General features: G+C 48.1%; 1 protein-coding gene across 16 annotated transcripts in view; it reads right to left on the bottom strand.

The window, feature by feature from the left end:
* The window catches only part of CNOT1 (CCR4-NOT transcription complex subunit 1), a 71,615-nt gene extending 67,719 nt beyond the window's left edge, over positions 1-3,896 (bottom strand). For 10 of the 16 annotated variants that reach the window (XM_036440242.2, XM_036440250.2, XM_036440247.2 and 7 more), the window contains exon 1: positions 3,300-3,466. The gene's annotated coding sequence lies outside the window, so the exon portion shown is untranslated. Of the gene's footprint in view, positions 1-3,299; positions 3,471-3,876 lie in introns of those variants that run through there. The other 6 variants (XR_006741875.1, XM_036440254.2, XM_036440257.2 and 3 more) reach the window with 4 other exon arrangements.
* Positions 3,897-18,031: the final 14,135 nt, after the last annotated feature.

Genomic DNA, 18,031 nt, shown 5'->3' with positions numbered 1-18,031 from the left:
TATGGGAATTGTGGGCTTGATTCCCAGTGTGGGGCGAGGCAGCCAATCAATGATTCTCTCTCCTCATTGATACTTCTTTCTTTCTTTCTTTCTCTCTCTCTCTCTCCCTCCCTCCCTCCCTCCCTCCCCCCCCCTTCCTCTCTCACTTCCACTCTGAAGTAAATAAAATACATTGTGTTTTTTTTTTTAAAGACATGTTATCCTGGAGGTTTATGCTAACCTTTCCAGTCTAAAAGACAAATGCATTTCTTAAATCTACACTCTACACTCCCGAAGGCTGCATTTCCTTCCATCTCAAGACAGGGTTTCAGATAAAGTCTGCACCTCTAATTACTGACTTCTCAAACAATGCTTTTCAATGAACAATGTCTTTGATTTGCTTCATCTACATTCTTACAAGTGTATGAGTGAAAAGTACATGGAAATAAACTATTGTGTATATGTAGGGCACAAAAGGTTTTGAGCCCATGTTAGCTTTGAAAATGGTTCTTAAAAATTGTGCAAACAGAAAAGGAACTGCAGGATTTTTCTATATACAGTGTAAGGTCTTAAAAAAGACTCAGTGGGATGCCATTTTGAAACTGCACAGCAGGAAGTTCAGTTGGATCAAAGGGCTGGCCATTTAAGAAATACTTTGGCTAATATTTTTATAATGGCTAAAAAGTTGGCTTTGGTCTTTTTTTAAATAAAAGAATAAATAGCCGGGACCGGTTTGGCTCAGTGGATAGAGCGTCAGCCTGCGGACTGAAGGGTCCCAGGTTCGATTCCGGTCAAGGGCATGTACCTTGGTTGCGGGCACATCCCCAGTAGGGGGTGTGCAAGAGGCAGCTGATCGACGCTTCTCTCTCATCGATGTTTCTAACTCTCTATCCCTCTCTCTTCCTCTCTGTAAAAAATCAATAAAATATATTTTTTTAAAAAGAATAAATATATTACATTCATAAAATATAGCATTTCAAAATGGCAGGCTACAATTTTTGTTAATTCAAGAACCATAAACTTCTTAAAAAATTAATGCCTTGAAGTATTTAAGCATTTAATTAGAATTATTGTGGACAAATTCCCTTCCATGGCATTGAGTGACAAAGGTTTGTTACCTTTCAAATTCATAAATTTAAGTTGGTTAAAAAGAAAGCTTTTCATAACTAGACCAGCATACCACCAAAAACATACTCTAAAAGAGCAATAAGAATAATTTGAGGTTGGTCTTCAAGCATGCTTTGAAGAACTAAGCATTTCCTCTCCTGTTCTCACAGGTCTGTTTTGTTTTGCTTCTTAATGACTTCACCCAAAGTTATGAGGATGTCACAGTACAGAGCCTGAAGGATACACGTTTAAAACCCCAGGAGAAATTTAGAGACTAGAAACTAAGCCAGGGATCCATTTGAATGAGTTAGAACCAAGAGCATTTCAGTTCTGTTTGCACCTGATGCTAAACCCTGCCTGCCTCCAAAAACCTTCTAAGTTACCATCCTAGGTAAGAAAGGGATATACCTGCAGTAAGTCAAGTTTTGTGCCTTGATTCTAAACTTAGGTTTCCACTAAAGGACTTGGGACCCCCACTTGTGGAAAAGTGACAAACTCTCCAAACCATTTTCACCAACAAATTCCAATTTAGTCAGAGCACAACTAGATGCCTAAAACTGTATGTACCAGCAGCCCGTTTCCTGCTTACACAAGGTAACTATGTGCAGTGTCCTAAGACAGTCTTAGTTCACCTGTTACCTTAGCAATATCCAAATACCCCGCGCCGATCTTTGAAAGGAATGTCCACGTGGGCCACAGGTCACTAGCATATCAAAACCCAAACATCTCTAACAAAAACAGGTTTCTTCTTCATCTGCTTGACCTACTTCCTAACTTTCCACTTGTCCTCCCATTTTCTCCTTCCTTATTCCTATCAAATGGGAGTGTCCTAAATGTTCAGAATCTTTTCCCCTCCCCCCACAAAAAACAAAACAAAACACCCCTCCAATGACATTCACCTAACTTTTGACTGTTAAAATAAATCCCGCCAAGACAATCGATTTATAAAGAAATGAGGAGGGAGGGAGATTAAGTATAGTTACTCAACTTTTGGGGAAGAAAACTGACTTTTTTATTTTTCTTTTTTTCAGTAGCGTCCTAAGAAAGGTGACGATGAATGGGGAGAGTGACTTCAGGGCAAAAGTTTACTTTTCTCAAGAGTTTGTTTGATGAAAAGCACAGTCTCAAAACCCCCAGGGATCCAGCATTTCCTTTTTCTAACCTGCACAGCTCACTCCTAGAGGGGGGGGACGATGAGTGTGAACCCGCTTGGGCGAACTCTTGGGGGGGGGGGGGAGATCCTGGAAGAAGAATAAGAAATAGGAAAAAAAAAAAAAAAAAAAGACTATTTCCGTTGCAATTTCAATGTTGTGTTTGGCCTTCGGGAAGCCCCTTCCAAGATCTGTTATAGTTTCTATCCCTCCCAGCCCTGAGGCCTCCGAGGGCTCGGCTCCTTCGGGGAGGGGGGGGGACCCTTCCCTCCCCCACCACCGCCCGCCCGCCCTCCAACGACAGCACAGACCTGGGCTCGGGGGATGGGGGATTTCGGGGACACGGGCGAGCGGCCGGGCCCGCGAGGGGAACAAAACCTGTGGCCAGAAGAAGTAACAAGGAAGTGCTCGCTGCCTCCCGCCCGCCCCTCCCACCGGCGGGCACCCGACAACACCCGGGCTTGACAACGTGCTGGGGGGCGCGGGACGGGGAGGGAGAAAAGAGCCCAGAACCTGCAACTCCTCCCCAACCCCGTCCCCCTCGCCCCAGGGAGCCAGGCCTCGGGGGCCCCGGGCCCGCCGCGCTCCCCCGGGAGGGAGCCCGCCCGGCGGGAGAAGGGCAGTTGGGAGCCGCTCGTGGAGGAGACCGAGGAGGGTGCAGCCCGCGCGAAGCCAGGCCCGGCGGCCGGGATGGGAGCCCCGCCGCCGCCGCCGCCGCCGCCGCCGGCCTCGGAGTCTCCCAGGCCCCGGGCCGGGGGCCGCCCGGGCTCACCCCGCTCCGTGGGGGCCCCTTGCCCCGGCCTCTGCAAGCGAGCCTCCGAGGGGGGCCCCCCGAAAGCTCCGCGAGCCGCGCGGGGAGGGAGTCCGACTCGCCACTGGCCCGTGACGACGGCCCCTCACTCCGCGGGGCTCCGGGGAAACGCTCCTCACCCCCCTCCCCCGCCATGGCCCCGTCGGGACCGGGACCACCCCCGGCGCCTCCCCCCGCCGCCGGCAACCCGCGCTCCGCAGCTGACACCGCCCCGCCGGCCCCGGCCCTCGACCAACCCCGGCCCCGCTCACCTCAAGCGGCTCCGGCGACGCTGGACACAGGAAAACTCCTGGGTCCACCCGACTCCGGCTTCTCCTCGACCCCCCTCTTCGGTTAACTCCGCTTGTTTCTCTACAAAATGGCGCCGGAGGTCGCGCGCTCACGTCGCGGCCTTTCCCCTCCCCGTTCTCGTTTCATCATTCGCTGCCCGCTTGCGGAGGGGGGGGACGGTCCCGGCGCGGGCCAATGAGCGCAGCCCGCCCGTGGCCCCCGACCAATCAGCGCCAGGGGCCCGCGGATTTCAACCAATCCCGCACTATCCCTTGGCCGGAGTCAAGGAAGAAACCAGGCTCCTGCTAGCAACGACCAATCGGGACGCCGACCCCGCGGGCCCGGGCCAATAGCCGCTCGCCAGTCCCTAGGGACCGGATCGGAGCCTCCGCGCCTGCGCCGAACCGAGGGCCAATGGGAAGACGCACAGAACTTCGATTTGGGGCTTCTCCGACTTCCCACCTGCCCCGAGAAACAATAAATAAGGGGACCTCCTCGCCACTCTGCGCGGGAACTATTTTTGAGTTCGAGTGAGACCTCCTTCCGTCACTCTCCTACCTCTTTCGAAGTGTCAAGTCCAGTAGACTGCGGGGCTCCCCCAAGCTTAAACATTCCCCTCCCCTCGAGTCCCCCCTTGGCGTGGAACACCAGCCATCGAAAAAGTAAGCCAGCCTGTAACTAAAAGGGGCGACCACGCTCTGCATCCCGGGATACCTAGTGATACCCCCCACCCCCGTCCCCCGCCCGCCTGACTCCTGTCGCAAAAGCCATGTCTCTTTCTTTACGGCGCCCTATGGGGAGCCATTGCATGCTGGGAAATGTAGTCTCCTAGGCGCCGCTTTCAACAAGACAACTTTTTTCTTCTACTCTTGCCCGTTAAAGAACGGATGCATTACAGAGTGGTAGGAAGCTAAGGTTCCCTTTTTTTGCCTCACGACTTGTAAGCGGTATCAGAAAGGATACCTAAGCTCTTTACTTTCAGGAGGAAAGCACAAACACGTATCTTTTGCTGTAATGTGTGTGTGTGTGTGTGTGTGTGTGTATATATATATATATATATATATATATATATATATATATATATATAGTAGATGGTAGGGTTTTATGGTCATCTATCCCCAGAGGAGGGGGTGGGAACACTGGGAAGGAAGTGTTGACCGGTTGACTCTTTTAACTTTTGGAAAAAACCTATCCTCCTCATCACTCCCCACCACCACCACCTCCTGTTCTAAGGCTAGGCTCAGAAGTACTACCTTTTGTGCCTAAAAAATATATTTTTTCTTTAATTGTGGCATAAACATAAAATTTACCATCTTAACCATTTTCAAGTATACCATACATTAGTCTTAACTACTTTTTTAAATAAGTGTTAACTACTATATTTGTGTGCAACCGGATTTGTTCGTGTTGTAAAACTAAAACTCTAACCCTGGCTGGGTAGCTCAGTTAGATAATCCTTCAGGAATCCCAAGGTTCCAGATCTGGTTCTGGTCAGGGCATATGAGAATTATCCAATGAATTGCATAAATCAGTGGAAAAAAGAATCAACGTTTCTATATCTTTTCTCTCCAAAAATAAATAAAAAGAAGTTAAAAAAAAAAAAAAAAAAAAAAAAAAAAAAACTGAAACCGGTTTGGCTCAGTGGATAGAGCGCTGGCCTGCGAAATGAAAGGTCCCAGGTTCGATTCCGGTCAAGGGCATGTACCTTGATTGCAGGCACATCCCCAGTAGGTGTGCAGGAGGCAGCTGATCAATGATTCTTTCTCATCAATGTTTCTGGCTCTCTATCCCTGTCTCTTCCTCTCTGTAAAAAAATCAATAAAATATTTTTTAAAAAAGGAAGAGATAGCTCTTTCCGCCATCGGACTGTGCCGCCACAGTGGTGCACATGAATGTCCTGGCTGATGCTCTGAAGAGTATCAACAATGCCGAAAAGCGAGGCAAACGCCAGGTCCTCATTAGGCCGTGCCCGTGACCGTGATGATGAAGCATGGTTACATTGGCGAATTTGAAATTATTGATGACCACAGAGCTGGGGAAATAGTTGTGAACCTCACAGGCAGGTTGAACAAGTGTGGAGTCATCAGCCCCAGATTTGATGTGCAACTCAAAGATCTAGAAAAATGGCAGAACAACTTGCTTCCATCAGTTTGGTTTCATTGTACTGACAGCCTCAGCAGGCATCCTGGACCATGAAGAAGCAAGACACAGGAGGGAAAATCCTGGGATTCTTTTTCTAGGGATATAATACATATGTGGAAATAAAATGACTCACAGGACAAAAAAAAAAAAAAGGAAGAGATAAATCAATATGTACTGATATGAAATGATGCCAAGATTTAAAAAGCATGCTTATTTGTGTAGAAGGAAATAACTAAATTTAAATATAGCTGAAACCGGTTTGGCTCAATGGATAGAGCATCGGCTTGGGGACTGAAAGGTCCCGGGTTCGATTCCGGTCAAGGGCATGTACCTTGGTTGCGGGCATATCCCCAGTAGGGGGTGTGCAAGAGGCAGCTGATCCATGACTCTCTCTCATCGATGTTTCTAACTCTCTATCTCTCTCCCTTCCTCTCTGTACAAAATCAATAAAATATATTTTAATAAAAAAATAAAAAATAAATAAATAAATAAATAAATAAATAAATATAACTAAAGGCATAAAAAAAGATTTGGAAAGACACACACACACACCACAATTGACACCAATAGTTATCCCGGGGGAGGGAAGTGGAATGAGGAAGAAAAAAGGGAACTTTTGCTTTTTTATTCCATATATTACTGTCCTATTTGAACTTTTTACAAAGAGGATCTATTCATGTTTTGTGTGATTTAAAAAAAAATTTTTTTTAAACACGCACAGAATGTGATACCCATACAGGTCAACTATCTAAGGTCAACTCTGTCATGCTACAACTAGTCCAGATCTCAAATGTTGATCTCCTAAAGCAAAATATGTGCAGATGAAGCCCAGTTGCCTTTTCCTACTTCAGCCTGTATTGGACAAGAGCTGCTTTGCTACTTTATTTTATTTTTTTAAATCTATTTTATTGATTTTTTTACAAAAAGTAAGAGAGAGGGACAGAGAGTTAGAAACATCGATAAGAGAGAAACATCCATCAGCTGCCTCTTGCACACCCCCCATTGGGGATGTGCCCGCAACCAAGGTACATGCCCTTGTCTGGAATCGAACCTGGGACCTTCCAGTCCGCAGCCTGACGCTCTATCCACTGAGCCAAACTGGTTTCGGCTGCTTTGCTAATTTATCCTGAAGTCGCTCCCAGAGATCCTGGAGCCCACTGCCAGCCCCTCCCCCAGAGCTGCACCAACGCCAGGCCAGGATTTCACCTGCCGTGGGGCCTTAACCAAATACTTGCAGGATTCCACAGTAGCCTGAAGATCAAAGTCCTTCAACTGTGTGTTCAGAACTCATGGTGGCATGCCCTGGCCAGGTGGCTCTGTTGGCGGGAGCTTCTCCTTTTACATCAAGAGGCTGCAGGTTTGATTCCTGGTCAGGACACATACCTAGGTTGTGTTTTTGACCCCGCTGGAGGCAACGATTGATATTTGTCACATCAATGTTTCTCTCTCTCTCTCTCTCTCCCTTCCCCCCCACCCTCACCCTGCCATTCCTCTCTCTAAAGTCAATTTGAAAAAAAATAGATCCTCTGGTGAGGATACAAAGGAAAAGGAGGGGGGGGGGGGGGGATTCATGGCAGCTTGCTGGAAAACAAAGAGGCTGCTCACAAGCCGGAAAGGGCATGGAAATCACCTGGTGCACTTTTGTAATTTTTACCGAATGAGGAATGACGCGGTGGGAATCTCAGCCAGACCTTCAGGAAGGATTCAGGGAATCACCTTTTAACTCAGCAGTTATGTGCCCCAAGGGTCAAACATATTTAGAAGCAGCTGTTAATTACTCACCCGCTTCCAGTTCTCAATTAATGGTGCATCCTAGGTTCTGGGAGAGCTTGATAGACGCTTTTCAGTGTTTCCTTAAATAGCCTGGAGAGGGAAATGCAGACGCTAGGAAACCAAAGCCTTAGGGAGCTGGGTTGCGATGGAGGTAAAAATACCTGGAAGAAAACGGGCTTGAAGACATTGAGATCTGTGCAAGCTACCTGATAAAAGGCTTGGAGGTGCTGGGGAGAAGGGTGAGCAGAGATACAAGGCCTGAGATGAGACAGGAACTACAATTTGCAGTAGTTTTTTTTGTTTGTTTTTTTAAAATATATTTTATTGATTTTTTACAGAGGAAGAGAGAGGGATAGAGAGTTAGAAACATCGATGAGAGAGAAGCATCGATCAGCTGCCTCTTGCACACCCCCTACTGGGGATGTGCCCGCAACCAAGGTACATGCCCTTGACGGGAATCGAACCCGGGACCTTTCAGTCCGCAGACCAACACTCTACCACTGAGCCAAACCGGCTTCGGCCCAACTCCAAATTCTGATCTCTTCCCAGCGCATTGCTGCGGCCAAGCCTTCCGGCTCCCTGGGCCCGAGGCTTCTGTGTGGCTTGGATGGCTCTGTGTGGAGGAGAGGACATGCCTATTGCAAAAAGCCTGCTGAGAAACCCCGAAACCCAGGTCCTAAACGGGGCTGTGGCCCTAAGCCTCTGAGTAACCTTGGAAAAGTCACACCCCCTCCGGTGTGACAGGCCTGTGTGACTTTGGACAGAAACATTTGCTCGGAGGGAGGGGGCAGAAGCCAGACGAGAGTGGGCTTCCCGGTGGAGAGAGGGAAGCAGTAGCTGGAGGGGAGGGAAGGGTTTTCCCCTCCTTTTTTAAGGTAGAGAGATTGGATCACTTTGAAATGCTAATCAGGTTCCTTTGATGTGACCTGGGTGGCGCTCAGCTTCTGATAGCTGGAGGGACAAAGTCTCCTTCTCTGTTTTCCTGAGAAATACCTGGGCTTTGATCTTCCCTCCAGCCCTCCTCTGGACCGGACTGTTCTACTCCCAAGCATAATCTGTCCAGTGCCAGCCCAGCCGCGAGTGGCATTGACCCAGGAACCAAGAGGTCAGTGGTTCGATTCCCGGAAAGGGCATATGCCCAGGTTGCGGGCTTGATCCCAGTGTGGGACGTGAAGGAGGCAGTCAATCAATGATTCTCTTTCATCATTGATGTTTCTATCTCTCTCTCCCTCTTCCTTCCTCTCTAAAAGCAATAAAAATATGTTTAAAAAAAAAAAATAGAATCAGCCAAAACCGGTTTGGCTCAGTGGGTAGAGCACCAGCCTGTAGACCCAAGGGTCCCGGGTTCGATTCCTATCAAGGCATGTACCTTGGTTGTGGACACATCCCCAGTGGAGGGTGTGCAGGAGGCAGTTGATCAATGTTTCTCTCGCTCTCATCGATGTTTCTAACTATCTCCCTTCCTCTCTGTAAAAAATCAATAAAATATATTTTTTAAAAATAGAATCAACCAGTGAGTGCATAAATAAGTGGTTCAACAAATCGCTGTTTCTCCCAAAATTGATCTTGCATTTAAAGGGGGCGATTAGCAGCCCAGGTTGTTTTGGCTCAGTGGGTAGAGCACCAACCTGCAGACTGAAGGGTCCCAAGTTCGATTCTGGTCAAGGGCTCATGTCTGAGTTGTTGACTCGATCCTCAGGAGGTGGAGTGCAGGAGGTAGCTGATCGATGATTCTTTCTCATCACTAATGTTTCCATCTCTCACTCTCCTTCTCCCTTCCTCTCTGAAATCAGTAAAAATATATATTTTTTAAAAGGTGGCGAGAGAAGCATAACCTGTACACACGGATGTTAAAGAACAAAAATTCAATCCAGTAAATTGGAAGATGTAATTGGCTTCATTCATTGAGCAATTCATGAATCAGGCAGCATCTGATCCTGCAAGTTCAGAGGAGCCCTGGAGAAGCTGTTCAATGGGACAGGACTGAAGGCTTTTATGGGCAGAAACTGGGCGGGACAAGAAAGCTATTAGCAAAAGAAAAGAAGGGATTGCTCTGGCAGGTGTGGCCCAGTTGGCTGAGCGTCTTCCCGCGCACCTAGAGGTCACCAGTTCAGTTCCCTGTCAGGGCACATCCCCGTGTTGTAGGCTTGATCCCCTGGAGGGGGTGTGCAGGAGGCAGCCCATCAGTGTTTCTCTCTCCCTCTCTTCTTCTCCCTTTCCCTGTCTCTGAAATCAACTTCAAAGAAAGAAAAGAAAGGATTCCCTCAGCCAAGGTTACCTTTCCTTACACCTCAGCTTCCTGGAGAGAGGGAGCAGGAAGGGAGAGGACCCACGGACACATTGCTTCCTCATACTGACCAGAAAACTCCAGGCTGACGCCTGAGGAGTACCTTCCTGTTGAAGCTAGAAACTGCCATGAGGGTAAGGTACGCAGTCTTGGTTTCACGTCACAGGCTTTAGCGTAAGTGACTCCATGTTGGGCCTGTGATTTCCTGACAATTATTTCCAAAATACTGGGCACAGCCTTCACCGTCTCATATCCCAGACAGACTGGGTATGTCAGGGTGGTATGGCCACAGACCTCAATAAATGTAATTAAAGAAAAAAACTATGAGAGTTAATAAGTGGGGGGGGGGGGGGAAAATCATACAGGGCTCAAGTTTGCACAACTCACTTTTGTAATGAAATCAAAGCCCTCTACTAAGTCTCAGTCTTTTGCATTCAGATATGCATCGCCGGCCGCCCGCATGCCCCTACCCTGCCCTGGAGGAGACGGGGGTTGTGACAGCAAATCCTGCAGGAGGAAGTGAGGACACACCCAGCAGAGAGAATGTTAGAATGTTATCTCTGAGGCGGGTCAGGGCCTACCTGCCTCGTGTTTTTTGCCAAGGACTTTGAAGGTTTCTTCTTTTCTTTTTTTAAATATATTTTATTGATTTTTTTTTATAGAGAGGAAGAGAGAGGGATAGAGAGTCAGAAACATCTATGAGAGAGAATCATCAATCAGCCGCCTCTTGCACACCCCCTACTGGGCATGTGCCCGCAACCAAGGTACATGCCCTTGACCAGAATCAAACCCGGGGCCCTTCAGTCTGCAGGCTGATGCTCTTATCCACTGAGCCAAACCAGTTTCGGCTGTAGGTTTCTTCTTGATTAGAGCAGGGCAGGAATGGGCTTGAGGGGCCCTCTGAGGTACTGTACCGCCAAGGAGACAAACCCTGCCCTTGAAACAATCTGAATTCTAGCCCACATGCTGCCTAGAAGTGAGTTTATTTTCCTGAAAGATGGGGACACAAATGCCTATTCTGAACAATAAAATTTAGTCGGAAGTACACCAACTTTCTTTTTCTTTTTTTTAATGTATTATATTGATTTCAGAGAGAAAGGGAGAGGGAGAGAGAGATAGAAACATCAATGATGAGAGAGAATCATGGATTGGCTGCCTCCCTGCACGCCCCCTACTGGGATTATCCAGCTGGCAACCGGGCACATGGCCTGACTGGCAATCAAACAGTGAAGCCACAGTCGTCTGTGCCACCAAAGACGCTGCCTGCCGGCGCCCTCAGAGCAGCAGGAGGCACTGAAGGAGGCTGAGGCTGTGGGCAGAGAGCACAGAGTCAGGCAGAGAGGGCGTGGCCCCCTGGACTCACCTCAACTGCATGGCAGTTACCCCATTTCCGCTGGATTCCTTCCCCCTGATCCAGCTAAACTGGCCTGCCTGGCGGCTCCGCCTGCTTCTGGCCTGAGGATGGCAGAGAGCCACCTGCCTCAGAAACACAGGTGCCGAGGACTAGGATGAGACGGGACTCCCTTGTTGCCAAGGAAACCGAGGTAGTAACCAAAGTTGAGCAGAGTATCATCTTCCAGTTGCTTGTTCCATTTCTCACTCCGAAGCTCTGAAACAGGACACATAGAAGGGCCGAGAAGCCCCCTTTTAATATACAAGTATATGTAACTTTTACATTGATTATATGTAATTTTATTTATTTTTTTAAATTATTTTTTATTGATTTCAGAGAGGAAGGGAGAGTGAGGGAGAGAGAGAAACATCCACGAGGAGAGAGAATCATGGATAGGCTGCCTCCTACACACCCCCACACTGGGGATGGAGCCCGCAACCCAGGCACGTGCCCTGACCGGGAATCGAACCCTGACCTTCTGGTTCCTAGGTCAACACTCAACCACTGAGCCACACCGGCCGGGCTATATGTGATTTTTAAAAATTGATTTCTAAGCCAGGACCGGTTTGGCTCAATGGATAGAGCATCGGCTTGGGGACCAAAGGGTCCCGGGTTCGATTCCGGTCAAGGGCATGTACCTTGGTTGCGGGCATATCCCCAGTAAGGGGTGTGCAAGAGGCAGCTGATCGATGACTCTCATCAATGTTTCTAACTCTCTATCTCTCTCCCTTCCTCTCTGTATAAAATCAATAAAATATATTTTTTTAAAAATTGATTTCTGAGAGGAAAGGAGAGGGAGAGAGAGAGAGATAGAAACATCATTGATAAAAGAATCATTGATCAGCTGCCTCCTGAATGCCCCACAATGGAGGTCAAGTCCACAATTCTGACCAGGAATTGAACCGTGATCTCCTGGTTCATAGGTCGATGCTCAACCACTGAGCCACACCAGCTGGGCTGAGAAGTCCCCTCTTGATGGTAACAGTGATGATGGCTAACCATGATACAGTGCTCACTGTGCCAGGCCCTGCTCTGAGCCCTTCACACTCATTGTCTCCTCCATCACCCTAATCCTGTGGAACGGGCACCATTGTATATGTACCCATTTTACAGATGAGGGAACTGAGGCACAGAGCGAGGTGAAAGAGCTTTCTCAAAGCCACACAGCCAGTTGGTGTTAGAGCCAGAATTCAAACCCAGGTTGGTGCCACATCCATGCCTACCCTCCAACCCATGTGGCATACTGTCTCCTGCAGGATGAACCCAGAATCTCAGAGAAGCCAGGACTGGTTTGGCTCAGTGGACAAAGCGTCAGCCTGCAGACTGAAAGGTCCCAGGTTTGATTCCGGTCAAGGGCATGTACCTGGGTTGTGGCACATCCCCAGTAGGAGGTGTGCAGGAGGCAGCTGTTGATGTTTCTCTCCCATCTATATTTCTAACTGTCTATCCCTCTCCCTTCCTCTCTGTAAAAAAAAAAAAAAATTATATATATATATATATATATATATATATATATATATATATATATATATATATATATATATTTGGGGGGGAAAAGTATCTCAGAGAAGTTGACACCTTTCAGATCAGCCTTCCTTACAGTCAGGGAAACAGAGTGGGGGTAGGGGGTAAAGATCAAGGTCAAGCTCTACCCTCCAAAATATATACGAATGTTTTTCATTGATCGCCATTTCTGATGCTTTTATTCTAGTCCACGTGTCACTCTCATTTCTGCCTGGACCACCACAACAGGTCCTGCTTGTCTCCCTCCTTCTGCTCTGCCCTCACTCCCCCAAATGTCATTCTCCTGCTGAAACCCCTCCCATAGGTTCCTTCCCATGGCTCATGGCCCCCAGGGTCCTGCTCCTCTCTCCACCTGCTCTGGGTCACGCCCCCTGCCCGCTGTGCCCCAGCCAGGGCACCTGCTTCCCGTCTGGTTAGTCTGCCTCAGGCTCATCTCCTTGTACTGGAACAGGCTGACCTCGCCAGCTGGCTCAGGAATGACGGTCAGATAGCTCACACTGGGTGCTACCGAGATTAAGGAGACCAGACGTCCCGCTTTTGTAAAAAAAAAAAAATCAATAAAATACATTAAAAAAACAAAACAAAACAAAAAACCTGTGTGAAGTTGGGTTTCAGCTCCTGGCAGGCAGGATCCATGCAGGCTGGGAGCAGTCTGCTTGCCTTGGAAGCCAAAACCACGCATAAGCTCCCTCTAAAATGATTTTTTGTTTGTTTGTTTAAAGGAAGAGGGGTGGGACAATAATTTAAAAAGGAAGAAAACCCCCCAAACCAAAAACCTGACTCCCCAGCAGAGCACCTCACCTGGGCAGGATACTCTTGGGCAGAGGGGCTTGTCCCGGCCACCACCCACCACCGCGCTGTGCACACGCCCAGCCCTCGCTGACGGCTCTCCAGCTCTGAGTTACTCCATCCGCCCAGCAGACCTGTCTGAGACTATTTTCGTCACCGCTCAGCAGATGCAGAAATTCAGGCTCGGGAGGGAGAGGGCCTTTCCTGGGATCTCTTTTGCAATTGCTTCTAGAGCTCACTGAGCAAGCGAGATAACGCGTGGGAATCGCCGCGCCCGGGGCTGCGTGCATAGTAGGTGCTCAATAAAGGTTAGAGATGTAAGATCCACCCCCAGGATCTTTGAAAGTGGCAAAACCGGGGTTCAAACTCAGACCTGCCCATTTCCGCTCCCGTGCTCTCTTCCCATTGTCTATCAGGTGTCTGAGCTCTGTTCAGTGAACCTTTTTTATTTATTTATTAATAATATATTTTATTGATTTTTTACAGAGAGGAAGGGAGAGAGAGAGAAACATTGATGAGGGGTGGCACGGGTGAGGGGCTGGGGGGCCGGGGGGGCTGGATTAAAAAAAAAAAAGAAACATCGATGAGAGAGAAACATCAATCAGCTGCCTCCTGCACATCCCCTAGGGATGTGCCTGCAACCAAGGTACATGCCCCTGACTGGAATCGAACCTGGGACCCTTCAGTCCGCAGGCAGATGCTCTATCCACTGAGCCACACCGGCTTCAGCAATGTTTAGTGAACCTTGATTGATGTTTAACTCTGCTACCTAGAGCTAACAATTAAGTCGATTTTTTCCTCCATCAGCTTTTGACACAGAATAGTAAAAAAAATAATAATAAATAAATAAATACATACATACATAAATAAATAAATTTAAAAAAGCAAATCCACAGGAAACAAACCAGGATTTTGATTTTGTTTCTGAAGGCTATTCCACAGCAATGTTCTGTAGTTAGTCCTCACTCTTGCTCACTGCCTGCACCTCCTTTGTCCTCAAGCCTAGAAAGGGAGTGACCTACTATAGATGCTTAAAGTTGACCTGTGTGGCTCAGTGGTTGAGCATCGACCTATGAACCAGGAGATCACGGTTCAATTCCCTGACAGGGCACATGCCCAGGTTTCAGGCTCGATTCCCAGTAGGGGATATGCAGGAAGCAGCTGATCAATGACTCTCTCTCATCATTGATGTTTCTATCTCTCTCTCTTCCTTCCTCTCTCTGAAATCAATAAAAACATATGTAAGCTCTAACCGGTTTGGCTCAGTGGACAGAGCCCCAGCCTTTGGACTCAAGGGTCCCAGGTTCGATTCCAGTCAAGGGCATGTACCTTGGTTGTGGGCACATCCCCAGGAGGAGGTGTGCAAGAGGCAGCTGGTCGATGTTTCTCTCTCATGGATGTTTCTAACTCTCTCTCCTTCTCTCTTCCTCTCTGTAAAAAAATCAGTAAGATATATATTTTTTTAAATGCTTAAAACACTTGGACTTGTAGGTGCAAGGTGCCCTCTACCAGGTCTCAAATTAGAGAAGAAAGATTCAGTTACATTTATGAGGTATTTTTTTGCTAAAGAAGGAAGGATTCCTAGCGCATTTTAGACTTTAAAATTTTGAACATTAAAGGGTCTCTAGGTGAGGGAGTCCGCTCACGCTGGGCAGGAATGCAGTTCAGCAGAGTGGCTGGTCCCTTGCTCCTGTCACTTGGGGCCCCGCTGTCACAGCACGGCACTCAGAGCCTCCCTCTGGCTAATGCACTCGGTGCCCGGAGGCCTGGCTACAGCCCCTCTGTTAACCATGCAGCCAGCAGGCAGGAGGCTGTTGGTGGGTGAATGCCTCAAGCTCCTGGTGCAGCTGGGAGCACATGTGTCAAACACAAGGCCCGCGGGCCAAATCCGTCCCGCCAGGCCTTGCAATGTGGCCCGCACCGCGCTCTCATCACTGCACTCCGCTGCGTTTCCATCACAATGACAGTTTATGACTGTTCAGTAAACCATTCGGCCCGCGATTTAGGCTGGATTTTAGATTTTGGCCCCTTCTCTGATTGAGTTCGACACCCCTAGCTGGGAGGCTCACTTGCTACACAGCCTGGATGGTTGTTCTCTGCCAGCCTGAGCTTCTGGGCAGAGGCTGGCAGGACAGCTGGCACCTGCTCTCTCATTGGCATTTCAGAGCCCCGGGGCAGATGCGAGGTTACAGGAAAGCATGGGAATGGATTGGATTGGGATTGGCTGTTTTTTTTAGTTTTTTTTTTTTTAATATTTTTTTTTTACAGAGAGGAAGGGAGAGGGATAGAGTTAGAAACATCGATAAGAGAGAAACATGGATCAGCTGACTTCACATCTCCTACTAGGGATGTGCCCACAACCCAGGTACATGCCCTTGACCGGAATTGTACCTGGGACCTCTCAGTCCCCAGGCGACGCTCTATCCACTGAGCCAAACTGGTTAGGGCAGGATTGGCTAGTTTAGTTTAAGGTTCATTGCAGGGCTCTGAACCCCCTATGTCCCCAGGGACAAAGAGGGACCATCTAGGCCAGTGGTGGGCAAACTCATTAGTCCACAGAGCCAAATATCAACAGTACAACAATTGAAATTTTTTTGGAGAGCCACATTAATAATAATAATAATAATAATAATAATAAATATATATATTTTTATTGATTTTTTACAGAGAGGAAGAGAGAGGGATAGAGAGTTAGAAACATCGATGAGAGAGAAACATCGATCAGCTGCCTCCTGCACACCCCCTACTGGGGATGTGCCCGCAACCAAGGTACATGCCCTTGACTGGAATCGAACCCGGGACCCTTCAGTCAGCAGGCCGACACTCTATTCACTGAGCCAAACCTGTTTCGGCTGAGCCACATTTTTTTTTAACTTAAACTTCTTCTAACGCCACTTTTTCAAAATAGACTCACCCAGGCCGTGGTATTTTGTGGAAAAACCACACTCAAGGGGCCAAAGAGCCGCATGTGGCTCGAGAGCAGCAGTTTGCCGACCACAGATCAGTACCGGAGAGAAGCTGCAGTGAACTGGAATGCAGGGTTTCCAAACAGGACTGAGATCCAGTGGTACCAGAAAGTCCAGTTTCTCAGAGAAACTGGATGTCCCAATTTTTGTGTGTAACAGCTCTTAATTTTAAAATTCTTCCTCCTTTTCTCCTCCCTTTCTATTTCTTCCTTCTTCCCTCCTCCCCTCCTTTTTTCTTCGGTTTTCCTTCTTTCTTCTCCTCTTCCTTCTTCTATTTAAAATGCAGGGTGGGGCCTGGCCGAGTAGCTCAGCTGGTTGGAGCGTTGTCCCGATGCGCCAGGGTTGTGGGTTCGATCCCCTGTCATACGGGCACATACAGGAATCCAATGAATGCGTGGATAAGTGAAACAGCAAATCAATCTCTCTTTCTCTAATCAATAAAATAAAATAAAAATGCCCAGGCAGCGTGGCTCAGTGGTTGAGCATCGACCTATGAACCAGGAGGTCGTGGTTTAATTCCTGGCCAGGGCACAGGTCCAGGTTGTGGGCTCCATCCCCTGGGTGGAGCACGCAGGAGACGGCCCATCAATGATTCTCACCATTCATGTTTCTATCTCTCCCTCTCCCTGTCTCTCTGAAATCAATACAAATATATTTAAAAAAAATAAATTTAAAAAATGAAAACCCCTTTATAAATAAACTAGAGGCCCGGTGCACGGCATTCATGCACTGGAGGAAGAAGCGGGGGCGGGCAACACCCACCTCAGGCCAGCCTACGCCCTTTCACAGTCTATTAATAGGAGCCCTGGGGGACGTCCGACTGCAGCTTAGGCCTGCTCCCTGCCAGGAGTGCGCTAACAGGGTGGAGGAAGGGGAGGAGAGGCACACAGTTTCTACATTGAGCCTCTGCCCCCTGGTGGTCAGTTCACATCAGTGACCGGCCGTTCTGCCATTCAGTTGATTTTGCATATGACCCTTCTATTATATAGGATAAATAAATAAATAATAAATAATGAGTAAATAAAGCGCAGGGTGGGGAAAAGTATGTCGATAATTTGCTAGCATGGCTCCCAGAACTCAGGGAAACACGCTTGCCGGTTTACTGCAAAGGATCAAGGATACAGATGAGCAGCCAGATAAAGAGGTACATCAAGGGTGGCACAGACGGTCCCCGAGGGCAGGAGCTTCTGTCCCCAGCGCCTTCCTGGTACATGGATGTGTTCACTGGCTCAGACTCTCCCAACCGTGCCCTGTGAGGACCGTTCTGGCAGCTCCGTCACGCAGGCAGGATCACCGATTCACTCAGTCTCCAGCCCCTCTCCCCTCCCCGGAGGCCGGAGGATGGGTGTGAAAACCCCAAGCTTCTGCTCCCGGCCTGGTCTCTCTCAGGACCAGCCCCACCCGGGAGTCCGCCCGGAGTGGCTGTCTGGGAACAAAGACACTCTTACCACCGAGAACTTCTGAGGGTTTCAGGAAAGCTGTGCCAGGAACGAACGGCTGGCAGAATGTGTCTGACTTCCATTGTTTCCCAAGTTCTATTGTTATCCAAGGAAGGGCCGGGCAGTCTCTGCTACAGCAAATACTGTAATAGACAGATAGGCAAATCAAGACCCACGTAGCACCGCCTAAGGCCTTGGAATAAGCAGAAACGCTAGAATTAGAACATGGTCTATAGTAGACATTCAATTCATATTGAATAACAATTGTAAGCTTTAAAAATCAAACTACTCATGTGTGTAGGTTTTTAAAAAAATTATTTATTGATTTAAAAATGTTTTAAAAAAATGTATTTTATTTATTTTCTTACAGAGAAAAAGGGAGAGGGACAGAGAGTCAGAA

This window comes from Pipistrellus kuhlii, unplaced genomic scaffold (genome assembly GCF_014108245.1).
Source record: "Pipistrellus kuhlii isolate mPipKuh1 unplaced genomic scaffold, mPipKuh1.p scaffold_m20_p_17, whole genome shotgun sequence".
Taxonomy (NCBI): domain Eukaryota; kingdom Metazoa; phylum Chordata; class Mammalia; order Chiroptera; family Vespertilionidae; genus Pipistrellus; species Pipistrellus kuhlii.
Note: the sequence above shows the minus strand (reverse complement) of the source record. Positions and strands in the feature narration are given on the sequence as shown.